This window comes from Schistocerca americana, unplaced genomic scaffold, assembly GCF_021461395.2.
Source record: "Schistocerca americana isolate TAMUIC-IGC-003095 unplaced genomic scaffold, iqSchAmer2.1 HiC_scaffold_14, whole genome shotgun sequence".
Lineage (NCBI taxonomy): Eukaryota > Metazoa > Arthropoda > Insecta > Orthoptera > Acrididae > Schistocerca > Schistocerca americana.
The window spans coordinates 5,495,452-5,521,334 of NW_025725481.1; positions in this window are offsets into that span (position 1 = coordinate 5,495,452).

Consider the following 25,883-nt stretch of genomic DNA (forward strand, 5'->3'; position numbering starts at 1 on the left):
TTGTAAAATGCTGAACACGTGTACAGTAAGGATGAAACACAGATATTGCATTGCAATAATATACAACAGGCTCCACGCCAACTATTCCCCAAGAGAAAAACACGGCTGAGGTCACCACATAAGGCCTCTCCTGCGAGTCTTGTACTATGTATTCGATGCACCACTGCACATTTACTGTAACCCTCGCACCATCGTAGTAAGGTGTGGCACAGAAGTTGCGTTGTGATAGTATACTACAGGCTCCATGCAAACTTTTCTCCAAGAGACTAACACGGCTGGGATCGCCACATGAAGCCTTCCCTGGGAGTCTTGTACTATGTATCCGATGCACCACTGCCAGTTTATTGTAACCCTCGCTCCGTCCTAGTAAGGATGCGGCACAGAAACTGCGTCGCGATTGAATACTACAGGCCCCATACAGACATTTCTTCAAGAGACTAACACGGCTGCGGTCGCCACATGAAACTTCTCCTGTGAGTCCTGTAGTTTGTATTCTACGCTTCACTGACCATTTAATGTAACACTTGCACCGTCCTAGTAAGGATGCGAAACAGAAATTGCGTCGTGATTGAATACTACATTGTCAATACCGACTTTTCTCCAAGTGACTAACACAGATGCAAACGCAACTTGAAACCTCTCCTTGGAGTCTTATAGATTGTATCTGATGCACCATTGCCCATATACTGTAACCCTCACACCATCCTAGTAAGCATGAGATACAGAAATTACGTCGCGGTTGAATACTACAGACTCCATGTCGACATTTTTTCCAACAGACTAATACAAATGTGGTCAGCACATGAAACCTCTCCTGGGAGTCTTGAAGTTGATGCCCGATGCACCACTGCCCAATTACTGTATCCCTCGCACACTCATAGTAAGTATGCGACACAGAAATCGCGTAGCGATTGAATACTACAGGCCCCATGTCAACTTATATCCTAGAGACTAACATGTCTGCAGTCGCCACATGAAACCTCTCCTCGGAGTCCTATACTTTGTATCCGACACTCCACTGACCATTTACTGTAACGCTTGCACCAACCTAGTAAGGATGCGATACAGAAATTGCGTTGCGATTGAATACTACAAGCTCCATGCTGATGAAATGGGAGATACGATACTGCGTGAAGAGTTTGACAGAGCACTTAAAGACCTGAGTCAAAACAATGCCCCGTGAGCAGACAACATTCCATTAGAACTACTGACGGCCTTGGGAGAGCCAGTCCTGACAAAACTCTACCATCTTGTGAGCAAGATGTATGAGACAGGCGAAATACCCTCAGACTTCAAGAAGAATATAATAATTCCAACCCCAAAGAAAGCAGGTGTTGACAGATGTGAAAATTACCGAACTATCAATTTAATAAGTCACAGCTGCAAAATACTAACACGAACTCTTTACAGACGAATGGAAAAACTGGTAGAAGCCGACCTCGGCGAAGATCAGTTTGGATTCCGTAGAAGTATTCGAACATGTGAGGTAGTACTGACCTTACGACTTATCTTATAAGAAAGATTGAGGAAAGGCAAACGTACGTTTCTAGCATTTGTAGACTTTGAGAAAGCTTTTGACAATGTTGATTAAAATACTCCCTTTCAAATTCTAAGGGTAGGAGGGGTAAAATACAGGGAGCGAAAGGCTATTTACAATTTGTACAGAAACCAGATGGCAGTTATAAGAGTCGAGGGGCATGAAAGGGAAGCAGTGGTTGGGAAGGAAGTGAGACAGGGTTCTAGCCTCTTCCCAATGTTATTCAATCAGTATATTGAGTAAGAAGTAAAGGAAACAAAAGAAAAAATTCGGAGTAGGTATTAAAATCCATGGAGAAGAAATAAAAACTTTGAGGTTCACCGATGACATTGTAATTCTGTGAGAGGCAGCAAAGGACTTGGAAGAGCAGTTGAACAGAATGGACAGTATCTTGAAAGGAGGATATAAGATGAGCATCAACAAAAGCAAAACGAGGATAATGGAATGTAGTCGAACTAAGTCAGGTGATGCTGAGGGAATTAGATTAGGAAATGAGACACTTAAAGTAGTAAAGGAGTTTTGCTATTTGGGGAGTAAAATAACTGATGACGGTCGATGCAGAGCGGATATAAAATGTAGACTGGCAATGGCAAGGAAAGCGTTTCTGAAGAAGAGAAATTTGTTAACATCGAGTATAGATTTAAGTGTCAGGAAGTCGTTTCTGAAAGTATTTGTATGGAGTGTAGCCATGTATCGAAGTGAAACATGGACGATAAATAGTATGGACAGGAAGAGAATAGAAGCATTCGAAATGTGTTGCTACAGAAGAATGCTGAAGATTAGATGGGTAGATCACATAACTAAAGAGGAGGTATTGAATAGAATATAGAAGAGGAGTATGTGGCGCAACTTGTCGAGAAGAAGTGACTGGTTGGTATGACATGTTCTGAGGCATCAAGGGATCACAAATTTAGCATTGGAGGGCAGCGTGGAGGGTAAAAGCCATAGAGGGAGACCAAAAGATGAATACACTAAGCAGATTCAGAAGGATGTAAGTTGCAGTAGGTACTGGGAAATGAAGAAACTTGCACAGGATAGGGTAGCATGGATAGCTGCATCAACCCAGTCTCAGGACTGAAGACCACAACAACAACATGCTGACAGCAACAAGCGACTAACACGGTTGCGGTCGGCACATGCAACATCTCCTGGGAGTCCTGTTATTTGTATCCGATGCTACACTGACCATTTACTGTAATCTTCGCACCGGCCTAGTAAGGATGCGACACAGAAATTGCGTCGCGCTTGAATACTACAGGCTCCGTGACGACATTTCTCCAAAAGACTAACACGGGTGCCGTCGCCAAATGAAACCTCACCTGCGAGTGTTGTTGTTTGTATCCAATGCACCACCGCACATTTACTGTAGCACTCGAACCGTCCTAGTAAGGATACCACACAGAAAATGCGTTGCGATTGAATACTACAGGCTCCATGCTGTCATTTCTCCAAGTAACTAACACAGGTGCCGTCCCCAAAAGACTCCTGGGAGACTTATGGTTTGTATCTGATGCACCATTGCACATATACTGTAAGCCTCAAACCGTCCTAATAAGATGAGATACAGAAATTGCGTCGCGATTGGACACTACAAGCTCCATGACAACTTTTCTCCAAGAGCCTAACACGGCTGCGGTTGCCACATGAATAATCTCCAGGGAGCCCTGTAGTTTGTATCCAATGAACCATTGCCCATTAATGTAACTGTCACACCATCCTAGTATGGATACAACACAGAAATTGCGTTGCGATAGTATACTACAGGCTTCACGCCAACTTTTCTCCAAGAGATGAACACGGCTACGGTCGCCACATGAAAAGTCTCCTGGGTGTCTTGTACTACGTATCCGATGCACCACTGCCAATTTACTGTAACCCTCGCACCGTGATAGTAAGGATGCAGCACAGAAACTGCATCTCGATTGAATACTGTAATAGGATGACAGGAGCGGGTGACGTGGTCGGCGTTGTAGGGCGTGGCTGGGTAGAAGAAGGTGGTTGTTTTTAGCAATGTTTCTCTTTTTTGTTGGTTCTTCCAATACATTTTCCGGTATCTCAGCCCCTCCGCTCGTGTCGTGGTAGAGACGTGCAGGTGTACGCTGCCTGGGGAACGCGACGCCATGCTCGGTCAGCGGCTGTTGCAGGCGGCAGGACGTTGGCAGCACGAGGCCCGGCGCAGCTCGCCCCCTGCAGACGCAGCGGCGCGAGACGACGCCGGGAGTAGCCGGTGCAGCAGCGGGCAGTGTCCTCCTTCGGCCAGTCCTCAGGGACATCGTCACTGATGACGACGACATGACAGCGACCGGACGCCCAATCGGTCGAACCGAATGCCGACGCTCACCTCTGATGCCCTTAAATAGTGCAGACTGCTGCTGAATCCGCCGGTTACACGGCGGCGTGTTTATTAGAAGGTTCTCGACGAGTTGGGAACCACAACCGAGCCACACGCGACCCGCGCCTGCGTAATTCTGCTAATGCTGCGTTCTGACGGCTGCCGCGCACGTACACACATACCGACACTCGTTGCAAAACTGTGTAACCTGCATAACGCGCCGGCCAGTCTTCGTCCGCCATCTGCCGTGAGGCTGGCGCATCGCGCACTGAAGCACACTAAATCGCAATTCCGCACCATATTTTCTGAAAATAACCCTTGTCCTCTACAATACTAAAGGCTCCATGCCGACTTTTCTCCAAGAGACTAACAGGGCTGCGGTCACCACATGAAACCTTTGATGGGCGTCTTGTAGTTAGCATCTGATGCACCACTGCCCGTATACTGTAACCCTCGCACTATCCTAGTAAGGATGAAGTACAGAAATAGCGTTGCGACTGAATACTACAGACTCCATGCCGACATCTGTCCAAGTGACTAACACGGATGCTGTTGTGGTGTCACCACCAGACACCACACTTGCTGGGTGGTAGCCTTCAAATCGGCCGCGGTCCGTTAGTATACGTCGGACCCGCGTGTCGCCACTATCAGTGATTGCAGACCGAGCGCCGCCACACGGAAGGTCTAGAGAGACTTCCTAGCACTCGCCGCAGTTGTACAACCGACTTTGCTAGCGATGGTTCACTGACAAAATACGCTCTCATTTGCCGAGACGATAGTTAGCATAGCCTTCAGCTACGTCATTTGCTACGACCTATCAAGGCGCCATTACCAGTTACTATTGATATTATGAATAATGTACCGTCAAGAGCGACGTTCACCAGTTATGGATTAAAGATAAGTATTCCACCAGCTACGTCCGTTTTTCTAAATCCTAATTTCCTTGTCCTGTTCCAGACCCCACGCCAGCCTGTGTGAGCTAAAACGCGTGCCTTTCGGCTTCCTCTAGTAAACCCGTGTTGGCTCTCCTTCCAACCCACAACAGCTGTCACCAAATTAACCCCTCCAGGGATTCTATTGGCTTGTATCTAAAGCACCATTGCCCATATACTGTAACCGTCGCACCGTCCTAATAAGGATCTGATACAGAAATTGCGTCGCGATTGTTTACTACAGACTGTATGCCAACTTTTCTCCAAGAGACTAACATGGCTGTGATCGCCACATGAAGCCTCTCCTGGGAGTCTTGTACTATGTATCAGATGCACCACTGCCCATTTACTATAACACTCGCACCGTCCTAGTAACAATGTGGCACACAAACTGCATCGCGATTGAATACTACAGGCTTCATGCGTACTTTTCTCCAGGAGACTAACATGGTGGCTTCGTCACTTGAAAGCACTCCTGGGAGACCTGTAGTTCGTATCCGACGCACCACTGATCATTTAGTAACAGCTGCACCATCCTAATAGTAATGAAACACAGAAATTCCGTTTCAATAGTATATTACAGGCTGCTTGCCAACTTTTGTCCAAGAGACTAACACGGGTGCGGTCAGCACATCAAACATCTAATGGGAATCCTTCAGTTTGTATCCGATACACCACTGCCCATTTAGTGTAACCGTCGCTCCGTCCTAGTAAGGATACTACACAGAAACTGCGTTGCGCTACTATACTAGAGGCTCGATGCCAACTTTTCTCTAAGAGACTAACATGATTGCGGTCGGCACATAAAGCCACGCCTCGGAGTCATGTACTATGTATCTGATGCACCACTGCTCATTTATTGTAACACTCCCACCGTCCTATTAAGGATGAGGCACTGAAACTGCGCCGTGATTGATTACTACAGTATCCATTGCGACTTATCTCCAAGAGACTAACACAGCTGCGATGGCCACATGGAAGCTCGCCTTGCAGGCTGACTGATTGTATGTGATGTACCACTGCCCATATACAGTAAACCTCGCACATGTCTAGTAAGGATGAGATACAGAAATTGCCTCGCGATTGAATACTAAAGGCTCCATGCCAAATTTTCTCCAAGAGACTAACAAGACTGTGGTCGCCAATTGAAACCTCTCCAGGGCGTCCCGTAGTTTGTATTCGACGCACCACTGCCCATTTACTGTAACCCTTTGACCGTCCTAGTAGGGATGCGACACAAAAAATTACTTGAGATTGAATTCTTCAGACTCGTTGCCGACTTTTCTCCAAGAGTATAACACAGCATCGGTCGCCAAATGAAACCTCTCCAGCGAGTCCTCTAGTTTGTATCCGATGCACCACTGCCCATATACTGTAAACCTCGCACCGTCGTAGTAAGAATGTGATACGGAAATTGCGGCGTGACTGAATACTACAGGTTCAATGCCGACATTTCTGCAAGAGACTAACAGGGCTGCGATCGCAACATGAAACCTACCGTGGGACGACTGTAATTTGTATCCGACACATCACTGTCCATTTATTGTAAACCTCGCTGCGTCATAGTAAGGGTGCAGCGCAGAATTTGCTTCACGATTGAATACTACAGGCTCCACGCTGCAATTTCTCCAAGATACTAACAGGGCTGCGGTCACCACATGAAACTTCTAATGGGCGTCTAGTAGTTTCTATCAGATGCACACATAAACTGCGTCGCGATTGAATACTACAGGCTGTATGCCGACATTCCTCCAAGATAATAACACAGCTGTGGTTGCCACGTAAAACTTATCCAGGGCGTCCCGTAGTTCGTATCCGACACACCACTGACCGTTTACTGTAACCCTCACACTATCATAGTAAGAATGGAACACAGAGTGCAACATGTTTGAGTACAACAGGCTCTGTGCTGACTTTTCTCATAGAAACTAACATAGCTGCGGTCGCCACATGAAACCTTTCCTGGGAGTCTTGTAGTCTATATCCGACGCACAACTTCCCATTCACTGTAACCCTTGCACCGTCCTTGTAAAGATGCGACACAGTAATTGCGTCGAGATTAAATAGTACAGGCTGCATGGTGGCTTTTCTCATTGAGAGTGACACGGCTGCGGTTGCCACATAAAAGCAATGCTGTAAGTCTCGTCTTTTGTAGCGACATAGAAAACACGCCACGGTTTTATACTACAGGCTGCATGCCGACTATTCTCCAAGAAGCTAACACGGCTGTGGTCGCCACATTAAACCTCCATGGGAATCTTGTAGCATGTATCCGACACACTAGGGATCATTTACTGTAACCGTCACACCGTCCTTGTATGAACGCGACACAGAAATTTTATCGCCATTGAATACTACCGGCTGCATGCCGTCTTGTCTCCAAGAGACTAACATATCTGTGTTAACAACATGAAACCTCTCCTGGGCGTTTTGTAGTTGGTACCCGAAGTTCCACTGTCAATTCACTGTAACACTAATACCGTCCTAGTAAGGATGCAACACAGAATCTCCGTCGCGAATGAATACTACAGCCTCCATGACGATTTTTCTTCAATAGACTAACACGGATACAGTCGCTAAATGAAACCAGTCCTGGGAGTCCTGTAATGCGCATCCGAAGCATCAATGCCCACTTACTGTAACCGTCTCACTAGCCTAGTAAGCATGCGGCACAGAAATTGCGTCCAGTTTGAATACTACAAACTCCATGCTGACTTTTCGCCAATAGACTAACACGGATGCGGTCGCCACTTGAAATCTCACCTGAGAGGCCTGTAGCATGTATCCGACGCAGCAATGACCTTTTACTGTAACTGTCGCACTGTCCAAGTAAGAGTGCGACACTGAAATTGCGTCGCGATTGAATACTATAGGCTCCATGCCGACTTTCCTCCGAGAGACTAACGTGGCTGCGGCCTCCACATGAAACCTCTCCTGGCAGTCCTGTAGTTTGTATCTGTCGCACCACTGCCATTTACTGTAACATGCATACTGTCCTACTAAGGATGAAACACAGAACTTGTGTCGCGAATCAATACTAAAGGCACCATGGGGACTTTTCTCCAAGAGACTAACACATCTGCGGTCGCCACATGATACTTCTCCTGACAGTCCTTTACTTTGAATCCGACGCAGCACTGCCCATTTACTGCAGCAGAATCCTAGTAAGAGTGCGACACAGAAATTTCGTCGCGAATGAATACTACAGGCTCCATGCCGACTTTTATATGAGAGACGAACTGGGCTGCGGTCACCACATGAAACCACTCCTGGGCTTCTTGTAGTTAATGACCGATGCTCCACTGAGAATTTACTGACCTAGTAAATATGAGACACAGAAATTGAGTGTGATTGAATACTACAGTCTTCATGCCGACATTTCTCCAAGAGACTAACACGGCTGTGTTGCCACATGAAACCTCTCCTGGAATAATTGTAGTTTATATCTGACGTACCACTGAGTATTTACTGTAACCCTCGCACCATCCTAGTAAGGATGAGACACAGAAATAGCGTCGAGATTAATTAGTACAGCCTCCATGGCGGTTTTTATCCAAGAGCCTAACCCTGCTTTGGTCGCCACATGAAATTTCTTCTGGGAGTACTGTCTTCATGCCGACATTTCTCCAAGAGACTAACACGGCTGTGTTGCCACATGAAACCTCTCCTGGAAGAATTGTAGTTTGTATCCGACGTACCACTGACCTCTCACTGTAACCCTCGCACCCTAGTAAGGTGACGTCACAGAAATTGCGTCGAGATTAAATACTACAGCTTCCATGGCGGCTTTCATCCAAGAGACTAGCACTTCTGCGGTAGCCATATGAAAGCTCTCCTGGGAGTCTTGTAGTTCATATCCGACACACGACTGACCATCTACTGTAATCCTCGCACCATCTTAGTATGGATGTGACACAGAAACTGCGTCGAGTTTAAATACTACAGACTCCATGGTGGCTTTTCACCTAGAGACTAACACGGCTGAGGTCTCCACATAAAAGGTCTATGGGAGTTTTGTAGATTGTATCTGACGCACCACAGACCATTTACTGTAAACCTTGCACCATCCTATTCACGATGAGGCACAGAAATTGCGTCGAGGTTAAATACTACAGTCTCCATACAGCTGTTCTCCTAGAGAGTAACACGGCTGTGGTCGCCACAAGAAAGCTCTCCTGGGAGACCTACAATTTGTATCCGACGCACCACTCACCATTAACTGTTACCTTTGCATCGCCAAAATAAGTATGCGACACAGATATTGCGTTGGGATTGAATACTACAGGCTCCATGCCACCTTTTCTCCAAGATACTAACGGGCTGCGGTCACCACGTGGAAACTCTAATGGTCATCTTGTAGTTTCTATCAGATGTACACACAAATTGCGTCGCGATAGAATACTACTGGGTCATTGCCGACTTTCATCCAAGAGACTAACATGGCTGTAGTCACAACATGAAATCTCTCCTGGCAGTCCTTTAGTTTGTATCCGTGGAACCACTGCCCATTTACTGTAACCCTTGCTCCATCCTAGTAAGGATGCGACTGAGAAAATGTTTCGCGATTCATTACTAAAGGCTCCATTTTGCCATTTCGCCAAGCGAATAACACAGATCTAGTCAGCGCATGAAACCTCTCCTGGGGGTCTTGTAGTTGGTATCCGACGCACCACTGCCCATTTACTAAAACCCTCGCACCCCTCTACTAAGGATGCGACACAGAAATTTAGTCGAGATTAAATACTATAGGCTCCAGGGCGGGTTTACTCTTACAGAGTAACACAGCTACGTTCGCCACATGGAAGCTGTACTGGGATTCTTGTAGATTGCATTCGACGCACTAACGCCAATTTACTGTATTCCTCGCACCCTTCTACTAAGGATGCGACAAAGAAATTGCTTCGACATTAAATACTATAGGCTCCAGTCTGGGCTTTCTCCTACTGAGTAAAATGGCTAAGGTCGCCACATTAAAGCTGTACAGGGAGTCTTGTTGTTTCTATCTGACGCACTACTGCCCATTTAATCTAACCCTTGCACCTTTCTACTTTCAATGCGATAGAGAAATTACGTCAAGACTAAATACTATAGGCTCCAGGACGGGTTTACGCTTACAGAGTAACACAGCAACGTTCGCAACATGAAAGCTGTACTGGGAGTCTTGTAATTTCTATTCGACGCACTAATGCCCATTTACTGTACCCCTCGCACCCTTTTAGTTATGATGCGACACAGAATTTGCGTCGAGATTGAACACTATAGGCTCCAGGGCGGGTTTACTCCTACAGAGTAACACAGCTACGGTCGGCATATGAAAGCTGTACTGCGAGTGTTGTAGTACATATCAGACGCAGTACTGCCCATTTACTGTACACCTCGCCCCCTGCTACTTAGGATACCACACAGAAATTGCGTCGAGACTGAATACTATAATTTCCAGGGCGGGTTAACTCCTACAGAGTAACACGACTACGGTCGCCACATGTAAGCTGTACTGGGAGTTTTGTAGTTTGTATCCGACGCAGTACTATCGATTTACTGTATTCTTCGCACATATCTACTTTGGATGCGACACAGGAACTGTATCGAGTGTAAACACCATAGGCTTCAGGGTGGGTTTTATCCTAGAGAGTAACTTGTCTGCGGGCTCCACATAAAAGCTCTCCTGTGAGTCTTGTAGTTTGTATCCGCCGGACTACTGCCCATTTACTGTAACCCTCGCACCCTTCTACTTAGGATGCGACACGGAAATTGCGTCGAGATGAAATACTATAGGCTCCACTGCGCGTTTACTCCTACAGAGTAACACGGCTACTGTCGCAACATCAAAGCTGTACTGGGGGTCTTGAAATTTGTATCCGACCAACTAAAACCCATTTACTGTAACCTATGCACCCTTCTACTAATGCTGCGTCACAGAAATTGGGTCGAGATTAAGTACTGTAATCTCCAGGACGGGTTTTCTGCTACAGAGTAACACTGCTACGGTCGCCACATGAAAGCTGTACTGGAAGTCTTGTAGTTTTTATCCGACGCACTACTATCCATTTACTGTAATCTTCGCACAACTCTACTTAGGATGCGACACTGAAATTGCGTCGAGATAAATTACTACAGGCTCCAGAGCAGGTTTTATCCTAGAGAGTAACACGTCTGCAGCCCCAACATGAAAGCTCTCCTGGGAGTCTTGTAGTTTGTATCCGACGCACTACTGCCCAGTTACTGCAACCCGCGCACCCTTCTATTTGGAATGGACACAGAAATTGCGTCAAGATTGAATGCTATAGGCTTCAGGGTGCGATTACACCTACAGAGTAACACGGCTGCGGCCTCCACACGAAAGCTCTCCTGGGAGTCTTGCAGTTTGTATCCGACGCACTACTGCCCATTTCCTGTAGTCATCGCACCCTTCTATTTGGAATGGACACAGAAATTGTGTCAAGATTATATACTGTAGGCTCGAGGGCGGGTCTTACTTCTACACAGTAGCACGGCTATGGTCTTCACATGAAAGTTGTACTTGTAGTCCTGTAATTTGTACCCTGTAACAGTTTTGATACTAAATGTAACTGGGTTTTCTCTTTTGATACTAGTCAATTGTCAGGATGAGCATTTCTGCAAAGGGCATTTGTTTCTAAAGCATTATGTCAGTGTGAAAATTCTAAATTAATTAATTTTTCTCTCTTAACAACCTGTGGGCAGGGTGGGTTCTTCCTTGGCTCGGCTATGAGGTAGAATGAAACAGCATATTTACATAAGATAACTTTTATTGCAAGTTTCGTACTACGGTTTTCTTACTGGATTGTACTGGCTCGGAGAGCAGCAGCTGTGTTCTCTAAGCGCCCGCGTGTGTTGTGCGTTGGCCAGTGGAGCGGCACAGTGGGGGAAGGCCAGTGTCCCGGACGTGAACAATGGTCTCCCGCTTGCCAGACTTCGGCTGACAGATCTTCATCCCAGCTCAAAGGCGACTGCTGATGTGAGGCCGTCTCCTTCCCATCCTCACGTGTCACCCGGGTACAAAAAAATCAGACTTCAAACACCTTTTAACTTCTGTCTTCTGGCGCCGAGGCTGCTGCTTGCTATTCCATTACAGTGGCGGTCTTGGTGCGTCTGTGCATGATGTAGTCTCTTCTTGCATGACGGTCTTCAGCACCGAAACCGACTGGAAACTACTGCTACTCTTCTCTTCTTCCTTCGTCTTCTTCGTCTCTCGTCTCCGTCTGTCGGGCCCACTGCGTCTCGCGTATTTATTCACTTCAGTTTACTGGAGGTGAACGACTTCACGGTCATTGCCTCTTCTGTCACGTTGAGAAGCTTCTCGAAGAATCTTCTTAACGTCGGTCATTGGCTCTTGGAATGTAGGCGAGGGCCTTTGCTCACATGCGACAACTGAGAAACATGTGTGCCGGTCGGGCGATGGCCTGACGGCTGAATCGACAGTGCCTGCTTATGTGGAACTTGCTGACTTCACGGTCATTGTCTCTTCTGCTCTGCTGTTCTGCCCGCTGTTCGCCAGTATGTAACTCTCTAAACTAAACCAAGTGTTTCATTTATATTCTAATTTCTACTTCACTTTGATTTCACTAATTTATTTACTTAAGTACCACTCACCATTCCTCCTCCCTTCAGAGAAATTCGCCCTCGAATTTACCACTCAACATTCCTCCACTCTTCACATGGCAAAAGAACTAACAGAAGCAATGAAAACTCTCCACTTAGAAGATTACACACGCTTCACATTAAGTATGTTGAAAATACTTTATCACCTTACAAAAGCACTGTACGCTCATGAATCACATAGTTCACACATATAAGAAGTGTAACAAATCTTGATGACAATGAATAAACAAAAATAGATTATTCACTTAGAAAGTTACATAGCAACACCTGTTTAATCTACCCTATATTAATGCTAGAATATCTATTCTACAGTATTGTTTACTTTAACATAAGACTGTTTAGTAAAGAGTGAAGTACAATAAACAAAATTAATACACTAATGCTCACAAGTAACCACTGAAGTACACCAGTTAAGAGTGTGGTATCCAATTAATGGGGATTTGATGAAGTGGTATATTATTATTTGGCTTATTTTTTCGTCTTAAATAAAAGAAAACTGTACAAAGCAGAAACACCAACACAAAGGTTCCAGATATACCCGCTCCTAGCATTATAATTTCAGTTTTGTGTTCACTTTTTAATTTTAAGACATGTTGCATCATAACATTGGCATCAATTTTGCCTTGCTGTGAGTTTATGAACATATCTAATGACTTCAGAATGGAACTGTTAAGGGAGCCATTGAGTTAGGATAGGTTTTGTGAAGGAAATGCTTTGCATGGCGTTTTCTGAAAAGAGCAAACAACGTGGTTATGGTCCTACGATCCTAGTAAAAACAAAAACAAGAAAAAGAAGGAGTTAACTTCAAGATCAACACGCTTCTACGTTCAACTTTGGTTTTCCTAAATAATAAACCATTATCATTTATTAATTATTTAGATTTGTATACTATCCACAGTCAACTACGAGTCAACTAGGACATTCACACCCTTGGTCGAAGATTGTATGGTGCCATGTCTGTATGTTGTGCTGGCGTGACCACTCTTTTTCCTTTTTGGGTACTACCTCCACCCTTTGGAAAAGCAGACACTATTGTTGAAGGAATTACATCTGGAGCGCCCTTAAAAGGTTTTAAACGACTTGCATGGACAATAATAGTTCGGGTGGGAAGTTGCAGTTTAACGTGGACTAGTGACGTGATCTCAATAATTTGATAAGGACCTCTGTAGTTTGTTACAAATTTCTTCGTTTTTCCTTTCGCAATATATGGGGTAGACAGCATCACCCACTGACCGATTTTGTAATTTGGATATTTAGCTTGGGCGTTACCTAATCTTTCCTGTCGTTCCAAAGCCTTTGTATTAGATTTTTGAACCTTTTTCCATACATCCTTCATCATTCGACTGAAATCTCTTACTGTATCTCCGACTTTTCCGTTTTTCTGCCTGATTACATCAAAAGGGGATGGCATTTTTCTGCCATAGACCACTTCATAAGGTGACATGCCAGTTGCTTCATGCGTTTTGGCGTTGTATACCGACACGATTATTGGTAAATACGTATCCCAATTAGAATGTTGTTCGTTAATATAATAACTAAGCATCTTGCCAATTGTCCGATGGACTCTTTCTGTGCGTCCGTTGCACTGAGGGTGTAATGGAGTAGTGCATAATTTACGTATTTTTAGTAAGTGGCATAGCTGTTTCAAACTCAACAATACGACGCAGTACTGTCCATTTACTGTAACCCTCACAGTCTTCTACTTATGATGCGTTACAGAAATTGCATCAAGATTAAATACTATAGGCTGCAGTGCGGGATTACACCTACAGAGTAACACGGCTGCGGCTTCCACATGAAAGCTCTCCAGGGAGCCTTGTAGTTTGTATCTGACGCACTGCTGCCCATTTACTGTAACCCTCGCACACTAAGGATGAGACACAGAAATTGCGTCGAGATTAAATACTGTAGGCTTCAGGCAGGGTTTACTCCTACAGAGTAACACAGCTACGGTCGCTACATGAAAGCTGTACTGGGAGTCTTGCAGTTTCTATCCGACTCACTACCGCCCATTTACCCTTCTACTAAGGATGCGACACAGAATCTTCGTCGAGATTATATACTGTAGGCTTCAGGTCGTGTTTTATCCTAGAGAGTAACAGGTCTGCGGCCTCCACAAGAAAGTTCTCCTGGGAGCCTTGTAGTTTGTATCAGCCGGAGTACGGCCCATTTACTTTAAACCTCGCTCCTTTCCACTAAGGGTGCGACATAGAAATTGCGTCGATATTGAATACTATAGGCTCGAGGGCGAGTTAACTCCTACAAAGAAACACGGCGCGGCCTCTACATGTATGCTCTCCTGGCAGTCTTGTAGATTGTATCCGCCAGACTCTGTTTGTTCTAAGTCGTGTCTCCCTACGACTTTCGCGCAACGACGCTCTGAGCGTGTTTTTTAGGAAATTGACTAGTTTGAACATGGGACCTGTTGCTGGTAAGGAGACGCCAGACCACACATGACATGTAGAGTTCAGAAGAGTTCAGTGAGACTTGCGATGATATAACCTAATACTTAATGATTTCAGCGTCAGCTCCACTGCACTCCCTGTAAAAGAATCTTAATGCTAACTAAATTTAGTGGAAGGGGTACAAGGCTTTCCTATTTTTAGTTAGCTGGTAAAATAACGTCGAAAAGCAGTTAAGTTTACCACTGGAAATTTTACTCTACTCTCAAAACATTGTTTATAAATTGCACTATTGATAAAAGGAAATGTTTTAATACAGGATGATAAAAACCAACTGCGTTCAACAAAAATGTGAACGAATATTCCCTGAATGGGTTTCCAAGTTCTATCATGGATCGAAGAATGACCTATGCCATATCTCATCTATAATCTAGGTTTAAATTAAGTTTCACAAAAGAGAAAACTATCAAAATGGTCTACAGTGACCCTCAATTATCTTTAATTACTTATCTAACTTGTCGTAAATTAGAGTGGATGATGTGGCTTCTCAATAATTTTATAATAGAAAAATCATCGCGTTTCAGATTTTAACTTATGTAGCAAATGTGAATACCATGAGCATCAATTGACGATCGACACTAGTATTACGTAAAAAGGGGATGTAATAGATGAGACTTCTGCAGTTCTAAGTGAAGTCCTATGCGCTCACCTTGCCGGTGTTCATCAGGGGGCGGCGGCCAGGGCAGCTCCATGCATCTCGCCGTCTCGGAAGCAACTCTTTTCTAACTTCTCCTTACTACAATTTACCGAAGCTGGTTTAAAGAAAAGAAAAACTATCAGGCTGTGTTTTCATCTGACCAATCAGGGTCTCAATGTTAACCTTAAGCTCCACCTACAAAAATTCTGTCTATCCAATGAGAAACGTTATACTTTTCGTGGTGGGGCAATGTTTTTAAAGTTTGCAACGTAACAGAGACGCGAAAAAGTCTCACGCTAAAACTTGTAGCTAGTGTGGCCGTTTTAGTGTTATCATAAGATCTATACTGTTCTTCTGGAGGGCTCTATCTTTTAACATGGGCTGGGGGGTAGTCCTGGCGGTTACTTTTTGTGGTGGGGCAATGTTTTTAACGTTTGCAACGTAACGGAGACGTGGAAAAGTCTCACGCTAAAACTTGCGGCTGGTGTGACTCCTTTTGTTTTATCGTAAGATCTACACTGTTCTTCTGGAGGGCTCTACCTTTTAACATGGGCTGGGGGGTTGTCCTAGCGGTTAGCTGGCGACGTGGGTGTCCGTCCCTTATCGTAGGGCCTTCTAGCTTAACATGGTTCTGCTCTCGGCTTCTGTTTTCGTTTCTGCCCTCGGAAATGCGTCTGTCTCACGGTGGGAAGGTATGACATGCATTTAGGCATTCTTGTGTTAGTCTGTGGTACTTCATTTGCTCACTCGTTACTCGTATTACTTTGGTTAATTTAATGTCACGATTAATTCGGAGCTATGTGACAGACTACTGGATTTGCTTATCATGTCAGGGTTTTCATGGAAGGTGTTGGATTTGCGTGACACCTTACATATCACCACCCTTGAACTTAATTTTTGCACTGAAGTTAGGCAATGATTGAATCGTTGTCCAAGCCAGTCAAAAATTATTCCTTTATCTAAATTTTGTTGCCTACTGTTCAGCCACGTTATTCTGGTTCTATGCTGGTTTGTATTACTAATTTATATTTTTATATTCTTCCACATTATTCTCAAAAATATGTTTATATTGACAAGAGAAGAATATTTTTATATTATTATATATTATTAATTCTTAATTATTTTCTTTCTTTATTTAAGTGTGAAGTTTGTTTTTTGAGAATTTTGTTATCGAAAGTGAGGAGTCTTTCACATCGATTTTCTTAGAAATATTTTTTTATAAATGTTGTAATTAAGTAAAATCTATTCCTAACACATTTTCTAAATATCATGTACAAGTAAAATGTTTTTGTTTCTAGACACTCATTTCATCATTGTTACAGTAACAAATAATTATTTCCAAGAATTGCTTTGACAAAGAACTATACATGCACAAGTATTGAGATATTATCCTAACAAATGGTACAAATGTTTAAAAAAAGGGAAAACATCCAACAAGATAATTTTTTATTCTTTGTTTTCATAAGGAGAAAATAAGTAAAATATAGCTAGTTATTCTTTTATTTTTATGAGGACAAAATAAGTGGCTTATGGTTTTAGAGTTTATTATGCTTTACTTTTGTTCTTTATAAACTGTCTATTTCAGAACTAATGACTTATTTTTATCGATAGTCTATTTCTTACTTTAGTCCATAGTCAATGACTGTTATTTTGTAGTTTAATACTGTCTGGTGCGCTTAACTTATTCAGTTTTTCACACATTTCTTTGCACAATTCCTACATCACATAATTTGATTTCACACATTCCTATTGCGTTGAGATTAAATACAATCGGCTTCAGGGCGGGTTTTTCCTAGGAAGTAACTGGGCTGTGGCCTCCACATGAAAGCTCTCCTGGGAGCCTTGTAGCTTGTATCCGACGCACTACTGTCTATTTACTGTAAACCTCGCAAAATTCTACTATTGATGCGACACAGAAATTTAGTCAAGATTAAATACTTAAAGATCCAGGACGACATTTATCCTATAGAGTAACTCTGCTGCGGCTCAACATGATAGCTCTCCTGGGACTCTTGTAGTTTGTATCCGACGTAATACTGCCTATTTACTGTAAACCTCGCACCATTCTTCTTAGGATAGGACACAGAAACTGCGTCGAGATTTAATACTATAGGCTCCAGGGCGGGTTTTTTCTAGAGAGGAACAGGCCTGTGGCCTCCACATGAGAGCTCTCCTGCGAGTCTTGTAGTTTGTATCCGACGCAATACTGTCTATTTACAGTAAACCTCGCACACGTCTACTGTTGAGGCGACACAGAAACTGCGGCGCGATTAAATACTTAAGGATACAGGGCGACTTTTATCCTAGAGAGTAACTCGGCTGCGGCCTCAACATGAGAGCTCTCCTGGGAGTCCTGTAGTTTGTATCCGACGCACTACTGTCTACTTACTGTAAACCTCGCGCCCTTCTACTTACGATGGGACTCAGAAATTGCGCCGAGATTAAATACTATAGGCTCCAGAGCGGAATTACTCCTACAGAGTAACATGTCTGTGGCATCTACATGAAAGCTCCCTGGGTGTCTTGTAGTTTGTATCCGACCCACTACTTCCCTTTTACTGTAAACCTCACACCCTTCTTTTTAGGATGGGACACCGTATTTGCGTCGAGATTAAATACTATCGGCTCCAGGGTGTTTTTTATCCTAGAGAGTAACTGGGCTGCGGCCTCCACATGAAAGCTTTCCTGGGAGTCTTGTAGTCTGTATCCGACGCACTACTGTCTATTAACTGTAAACCTCGCAAACTTCTACTATTGATGCGACACAGAAATTAAGTCAAGATTAAATACTTAAAGATCCAGGACGACATTTATCCTATAGAGTAACTCTGCTGCGGCTCAACATGATAGCTCTCCTGGGACTCTTGTAGTTTGTATCCCACGCACTACTGTCTATTGACTGTAAACCTCGCACCCTTCTACTTACGATGGGACACAGAAACTGCGTCGAGACTAAATACCATAGGCTGCAGGGCGGGTTTTTATCCTAGAGAGTAACTCGGCTCCGGCCTCCACATGGAAGCTCTCCTGGGAGGCTTGTAGTTTGTTTCCGACGCACTACTGCCTATTTACTATATACTTTACACGCTACTAGTAATGATGCGACACTGAAATTGCGTCGAGATTAAATACTATAGGCTCCAAGGCGGAATTACTTTTACAGAGCAGCACGTCTGCGGCAGTCACATGAGAGGACCCTGGGAGTCTTGTAGATTACATCCGACGCATTACTGCCTATTTACTGTAAACCTCGCACCCTTCTACAAATGATGCGACAGCGAAATTGCGTCGGGATTATGTACTACTGGCTCCAGTTCGGGTTTTACCCTAGAGAGAAACTCGACTGCGGCCCCCACATGAAAGTTATCCTGGGATTCTTGTAGTTTGTATCCGACGCACTATTGCCCATTTACTGTAAACCTCGCTCACTTCTACTTTTGAAGCGACACCGAAGTTGCGTTGAGATTAAATACATAAGGATCCAGGGCGACTTTTATGCTAGAGAGTAACTCGTCTGCTGCCTCACATGAAAGCTCTCCTGGAAGTCTTGTAGTTTGAATCCGACGCACAACTGCCTATTTACAGTAAACCTCAAACCCTTCTACAAACGGTGGTACACAGAAATTACCTCGAGATAAAATAGTATAGGCTCCAGAGCTGAATTAATCCAACAGAGTATTACGTCTGCGGCATCCACATTAAAGTTCCCTGGTAGTCTTGTAGTTTGTATCCGACGAACTACTGCCTATTTACTGTAACCCTTGCTCCCTTTTACTTATGTTGGGACACACAATTTGCGTCGAGATTAAATACTTAAGGGTCCAGGGCGACTTTTATCCTATAGATTAACTCGGCTGAGGCCTCCACATGAAAGTTCTTCTGGGAGTCTAGTAGTTTGTATCCGACGCACTACTGCCCCTTTATTGTAAACCTCGCACCCTTCTACTAAGCATGCGGCAGAGAAATTGCGTCGTGATTGACAACTGTAGGGTCCATAGCGGAATTACTCCTAAGGAGTAACACGGCTGCAGCTTCCACTTGAAAGCTCTCCTGGGGGTTTTGTAGTTTGTATCCGACCCACTACTGCCCATTTACCGTAAACCTCGCACGTTTCTACTTAGGATGGGACAAAGAAATTGCGTGGAGATTAAATACTATAGGCTCCAGAGTGGGTTTTATCCTAGAGAGTAGCTCGCCGGTTGCCTAAACATGAACTCTCTCATAGGAGTTGTAGGTTGTATCCTACACACTACTGGCTATTTACTGTAAACCTCCCACCCTTCTAAATACGATGGGACACATATATTGCGTCGAGATTAGATACCAAAGGGTCCAGCGCGGGTTTTATCCTAGAGAGTAACTCCTCTGCAGCCTCCACAAAAAGGGTCTCCTCCGATTCTTGTGGTTTGTATCCAACTTACAACTGCCTATTTACTGCAAACCTAAGGATTCGGCACAGAAATTGGGTTGAGATTAAATACTATACGCTGCAGAGTGGAATTACTCCTACAGAGTATCACGGCTGCAGCATCCAATTGAAACCTCCCTGGATATCTTGTAGTTTGTATCCGACGCACTACTGCCCATTAACTGTAACCCTCGCACCCTCTTACTTAGGGCTGGACACAGAAACTGCGTCGAGACGAAATACTATCGGCTCCAGGGCGGGATTTTCCTAGAGAGGAACAGGGCTGTGGCCTCCACATGAAAGCTGTTCTCGGAGTCTGCAGCCGAGTTACTCTCTAGGATAAACCCGCCCTGGACCCAATAGTACCTAATCTCGACGCAATTTCTGTGTCCCATCGTAAGTCAAAGAGTGCGAGGTTTACAGTAAATATGCAGTACCGCGTGGGATACAAACTACAAGAGTCCCAGGAGAGCTCTCATGTGGTGGCCACTATAGGCTCCACAGCAGAATTCCTCCTAGAGAGTAACACGTCTGCGTCATCCCAATGAAAACTACCTGGGAGTCTCGTAGTTTGTATCCGACGTACAACTCCTCATTTACTGTAACCCTTGCACCCTTTTACTTAGGTCTGCGTAACACGAATACGGCCTCCACATAAAAGCTTTCCTGGGAGTCTTGTAGTTTGTATCTGACATACTGCTGTCTATTTACTGTAAACCTCGCACACTTTTACTATTGATGCGACACAGAATTTGCGTCGCGATTATATGCTTAAGGATTCTGGGCGACTTTTATTCTAGAGAATTAATATCGACGCAATTTCTGCGCCGCATCGCTAGTACAAGGCTGCGAGGTCTACAGAAAATAGGCAGTAATGCGTCGAATTCAAAGAACAAGACTCCCAGGGGAACTATCATGAGGAGCCGCAGCCGAGTTACTCTCTAGGAGAAAAACCGCCCTGGAGTATATCGTATTAAATCTTGACACAATATCTGTGTCTCATCCTAAGTAGAAGGTTGCGAGGTTTACAGTAAATAGGCAGTAGTGCGTCACATACAAACTACAAGACTCCCAGGAAAGCTTTTATGTGGAGGCCGTATTCGTGTTATGCAGACCTAAGTAAAAGGGTGCGAGGGTTACAGTAAATGGGGAGTTGTGTGTCGGATACAAACTATGAGACTCCCAGGGAGTTTTCATTGGGATGACGCAGACGTGTTACTCTCTAGGAGGAATTCTGTTGTGGAGCCTATAGTGGCCTCCACATGAAAGCTCGCCTGGGAGTCTTGTTCTTTGAATTCGACGCATTACTGCCTATTAACTGTAGACCTTGCAGCCTTCTACTAGGGATGCGGCACAGATATTGCGTCAAGATTAAATACTATAGGTGACAGAGCGGAATTAATCCTACAGAGTAACACGCCTGCGGCTTCCACATTAAAGCTGTCTTGTGAGTCTTGTAATTTGTATCCGACGCACTATTGCCTATTTACTGTAAACCTCTCACCCTTCTACTTAGGATGGGACACCGAAATTACGTCGAGGTTAAATATTATAGGCTCCAGGGCGGGTTTTATCCTAGAGAGTATCTCGGCTGCGGCCTCCACAAGAAGGCTCTCCTGCGAGTCTTGTAGTTTCTATTCGACGCACTATTGCCTATTTACTGTAAGCCTCTCACCCTTCTAATTAGTATGGGACACCGAAATTGTGTCGAGGCTAAATATTATAGGCTCCAGGGCAGGTTTAATCCTAGAGAGTAACTCGGCTGCGGCCTCCACAAGAAGGCTCACCTGCGAGTCTTGTAGTTTGTATCCGATGCACCACTGCCCATTGACTGTACCCTCGCACCCCTTTAATTTAGGTTGGGACACAGATATTGCGTTGAGATTAAATACAATCGGCTTCAGGGCGGGTTTTTCCTAGGAAGTAACTGGGCTGTGGCCTCCACATGAAAGCTCTCCTGGGAGCGTTGTAGCTTGTATCCGACGCACTACTGTCTATTTACTGTAAACCTCGCAAAATTCTACTATTGATGCGACACAGAAATTTAGTCAAGATTAAATACTTAAAGATCCAGGACGACATTTATCCTATAGAGTAACTCTGCTGCGGCTCAACATGATAGCTTTCCTGGGACTCTTGTAGTTCATATCCGACGCACTATTGCCTATTTACTTTAAACCTCGCACCATTCTACTTAGGATAGGACACAGAAACTGCATCGAGATTTAATACTATAGGCTCCAGGGCGGGTTTTTTCTAGAGAGGAACTGGGCTGTGGCCTCCACATGAAAGCTCTCCTGCGAGTCTTGTAGTTTGTATCCGACGCAATACTGTCTATTTACAGTAAACCTCGCACACATCTACTGTTGAGGCGACACAGAAACTGCGGCGCGATTAAATACTTGAGGATACAGGGCGACTTTTATCCTAGAGAGTAACTCGGCTGCGGCCTCAACATGAGAGCTCTCCTGGGAGTCCTGTAATTTGTATCCGACGCACTACTGTCTACTTACTGTAAACCTCGCACCCTTCTACTTACGATGGGACTCAGAAATTGCGTCGAAATTAAACAGGCTCCAGGACGAGTTTTATCCTAGAGAGTAACTTGGCTGCGTCCTCCACATGAAGGATCTCCTGGGACTCTTGTAGTTTGTATCCCACGCACTACTGCCTATTTACTGTAAACCTCGCGCCCTTCTACTAAGGATGCGACACAGAAATTGTGTCGAGATTAAATACTATAGGCTCCAGAGCGGAATTACTCCTACAGAGTAACACGTCTGCGGCATCCACATGAAAGATCCCTGGGTGTCTTGTAGTTTGTATCCGACCCACTACTTCCTTTTTACTGTAAACCTCATACGCTTCTTCTTAGGATGGGACACCGTATTTGCGTCGAGATTAAATACTATCGGCTCCAGGGTGTTTTTTTGTACTAGAGAGTAACTGGGCTGCGGCCTCCACATGAAAGCTTTCCTGGGAGTCTTGTAGTCTGTATTCGACGCACTACTGTCTATTAACTGTAAACCTCGCAAACTTCTACTATTGATGCGACACAGAAATTTAGTCAAGATTAAATACTTAAAGATTCAGGACGACATTTATCCTATAGAGTAACTCTGCTGCGGCTCAACATGATAGCTCTCCTGGGACTCTTGTAGTTTGTATCCCACGCACTACTGTCTAGTGACTGTAAACCTTGCACCCTTCTACTTACGATGGGACACAGAAATTGCGTCGAGACTAAATACCATAGGCTGCAGGGCGGGTTTTTATCCTAGAGAGTAACTCGGCTCCGGCCTCCACATGGAAGCTCTCCTGGGAGGCTTGTAGTTAGTTTCCGACGCACTGAGTAACTCGGCTCCGGCCTCCACATGGAAGCTCTCCTGGGAGGCTTGTAGTTTGTTTCCGACGCACTACTGCCTATTTACTGTAAACCTCGCACCCTTCTACTAATAATGCAACACGGAAATTGCGTCGAGATTAAATACTTAAGGCTCCAGGTCGAGTTTTATCCTAGAGAGTAACTCGTCTGCGACCTCCACATGGAAGCTCTCCTGGGAGCCTTGTAGTTTGTATCCGACGCACTATTGCCTGTTTAGTGAAACCTGGCACCCTTCTACTAACCTCTTCAGTCCAGAAGATAAACAAAGAATGGAAAAATGTTCCATTGCTTTTTTGGTGCATATGATGTCAAAGTAACACAAAAAAACTAATTTTGAAATTTTATTTTATATAATGTTTGAGTAATTGAATGTACACAAGTGTGTACATTGGGTCTCAACAGAGAAAAAAATGCCGATCTCATAGTATTTTCATATTTTTACTATCAATGAAAAATGCACACATTACTTCTCATTTTTATGCACACATTACATTTTATGAACACATTACTTCTCATGTTTATGGAATTTAGCCAAACAATTGTTTTTTGATACGCACGAAAAAACTTTGCACTTTTTATACATTATGCAGGAACTTGACTTGTAACCTGGTAACCGACACCTTGAGGCAAAACTACTCTCAATATATTCAGAAAGGTGGTCAACCCTGTCACATTTGCTTCCTCTAGTTGGCTTTGGTACAATTCGTCTTCGTTTTGTGGGCTGATGCTGCTCATCTTCATCAGAACTGCTGACATACTCCTGTGTCACACTCGGAGAAATTTCTTTCGACAGTTCCAGTGAGTCTACAATTTTTGAAGACTTTACCAAGTCGTGGGACAAGTGAATTCTGAAGTTTATGAGAGACTTCCACTTTTGTTTCGGTATCCCTTCTTTTTGACAATACCTTTCATACATAAGCCATGAATTAATTATGGCTGAATCAGTGAAGTGGTTGAATATTCTGACAGTCCACTTTTTTGTTCTGATGTTTGACTTATAGTATGCCATGTATCTATCACAAAGATCAATGGTTCAAATGGCTCTGAGCACTATGGGACTCAACTGCTGAGGTCATTAGTCCCCTAGAACTTAGAACTAGTTAAACCTAACTAACCTAAGGACATCACAAACATCCATGCCCGAGGCAGGATTCGAACCTGCGACCGTAGCGGTCTTGCGGTTCCAGACTGCAGCGCCTTTAACCGCACGGCCACTTCGGCCGGCAAAGATCAATGCCACCCATATTGCGATTATAGCTTTTGATGATGGCTGGTTGTTTGGCACTAACCTTTGCTTTTTTCTGTAGTGCACCATCATTTGCAGGTACCCTCTGGTTCGCTCCCTACGCGCGAGGATAACAAAGTGACGGATTTATTGTCGTTCCATTTGAGGGCACAAATTTCCTGGTCCTCCCTTACGTACTCATCCCATTGCCCCCGCTGCAGCTCCTGATCTCTCTTGAACTTATAAGCTACGTCTTTTATTCTACTGGCCACCACAGGTCCTGTCTGAAATATATTCCTGTCTAGTAAAAGCTGAACAGATTTTGAACTGGTGAAAAATCTGTCACTGTAAATTACATGATTGTAATCATTGGATATAGTTCTAGCCTTTTCATCGCTGTCAGGAATTGTTCCTTTGCCAGTGTATATAGCAAAATCAAGGACAAGTCCATCTGATGACGCTAAAATAAAATTTTTGAGGCCAAGTGGATTAGGTTTGGAAGGTACATATGTTCGCATCTTTCACCTCCCCGTGAATGGAATCATCTGTTCATCCACAGAAAGGTGTTGAGACCAGGGTAAACTAATACATTTAGTTCTAAAAGCATCAATTAAAGGTCTAACCTTCCAAAGTTTGTCATTTACGTCATGATCTTCCAAATTATTTACAAAATGCAGATTATTTATTATTTACAAAATGCAGATTATTTCGTAATTTGTAGTATCTATCTCTTGTCATGATTGATGATACAAGTGGAATATCCAGTTGCATATTCCAGTAAAGTCTTGCCTGGGGCAATTTCAATGTACCCATCAATATCTCAATTCCGACAAGGGACAAAATTTCATCAGTATTTGTATCCAGACTTTTTGAGTTCTTTTGGCAATGATATAAATTAGTTTGTCCTGCAACATTTTTCCAGAAATTTTTATCGAAGTACTCGAAGAAAAACTGTGAAGTGTTTCTCAGTTCACCATCAGTCTGTTCTCCAAATTTGTCGTCAGAAGGCTGTCGATTACACATCCTGCAAACAAATAGTACCACTGAAAAATACTGATCTAAATCGTGTCAGATGACACACAAAACTACACAAATGTATTGCTTACTTAGATTGCCTCCATCTTAGGGGACGACAGTGAGGAGATGAAGCTGACGCAGGTGCCTCAGGAGTAACATCCACATTGCATCCTTCAACTTCAAGCACACCAATTCGTTCAGGTGGAGTTGGAGGTTCATCAACAGGATCAACTTCGTCTGAAGGAACTCAAGTCACTCGTCTCGAGCAGTTTTATAATTTCATCGTCTATTAGAGCTCAGAAGCGAAAATGAAATAAAGTAACTGTTG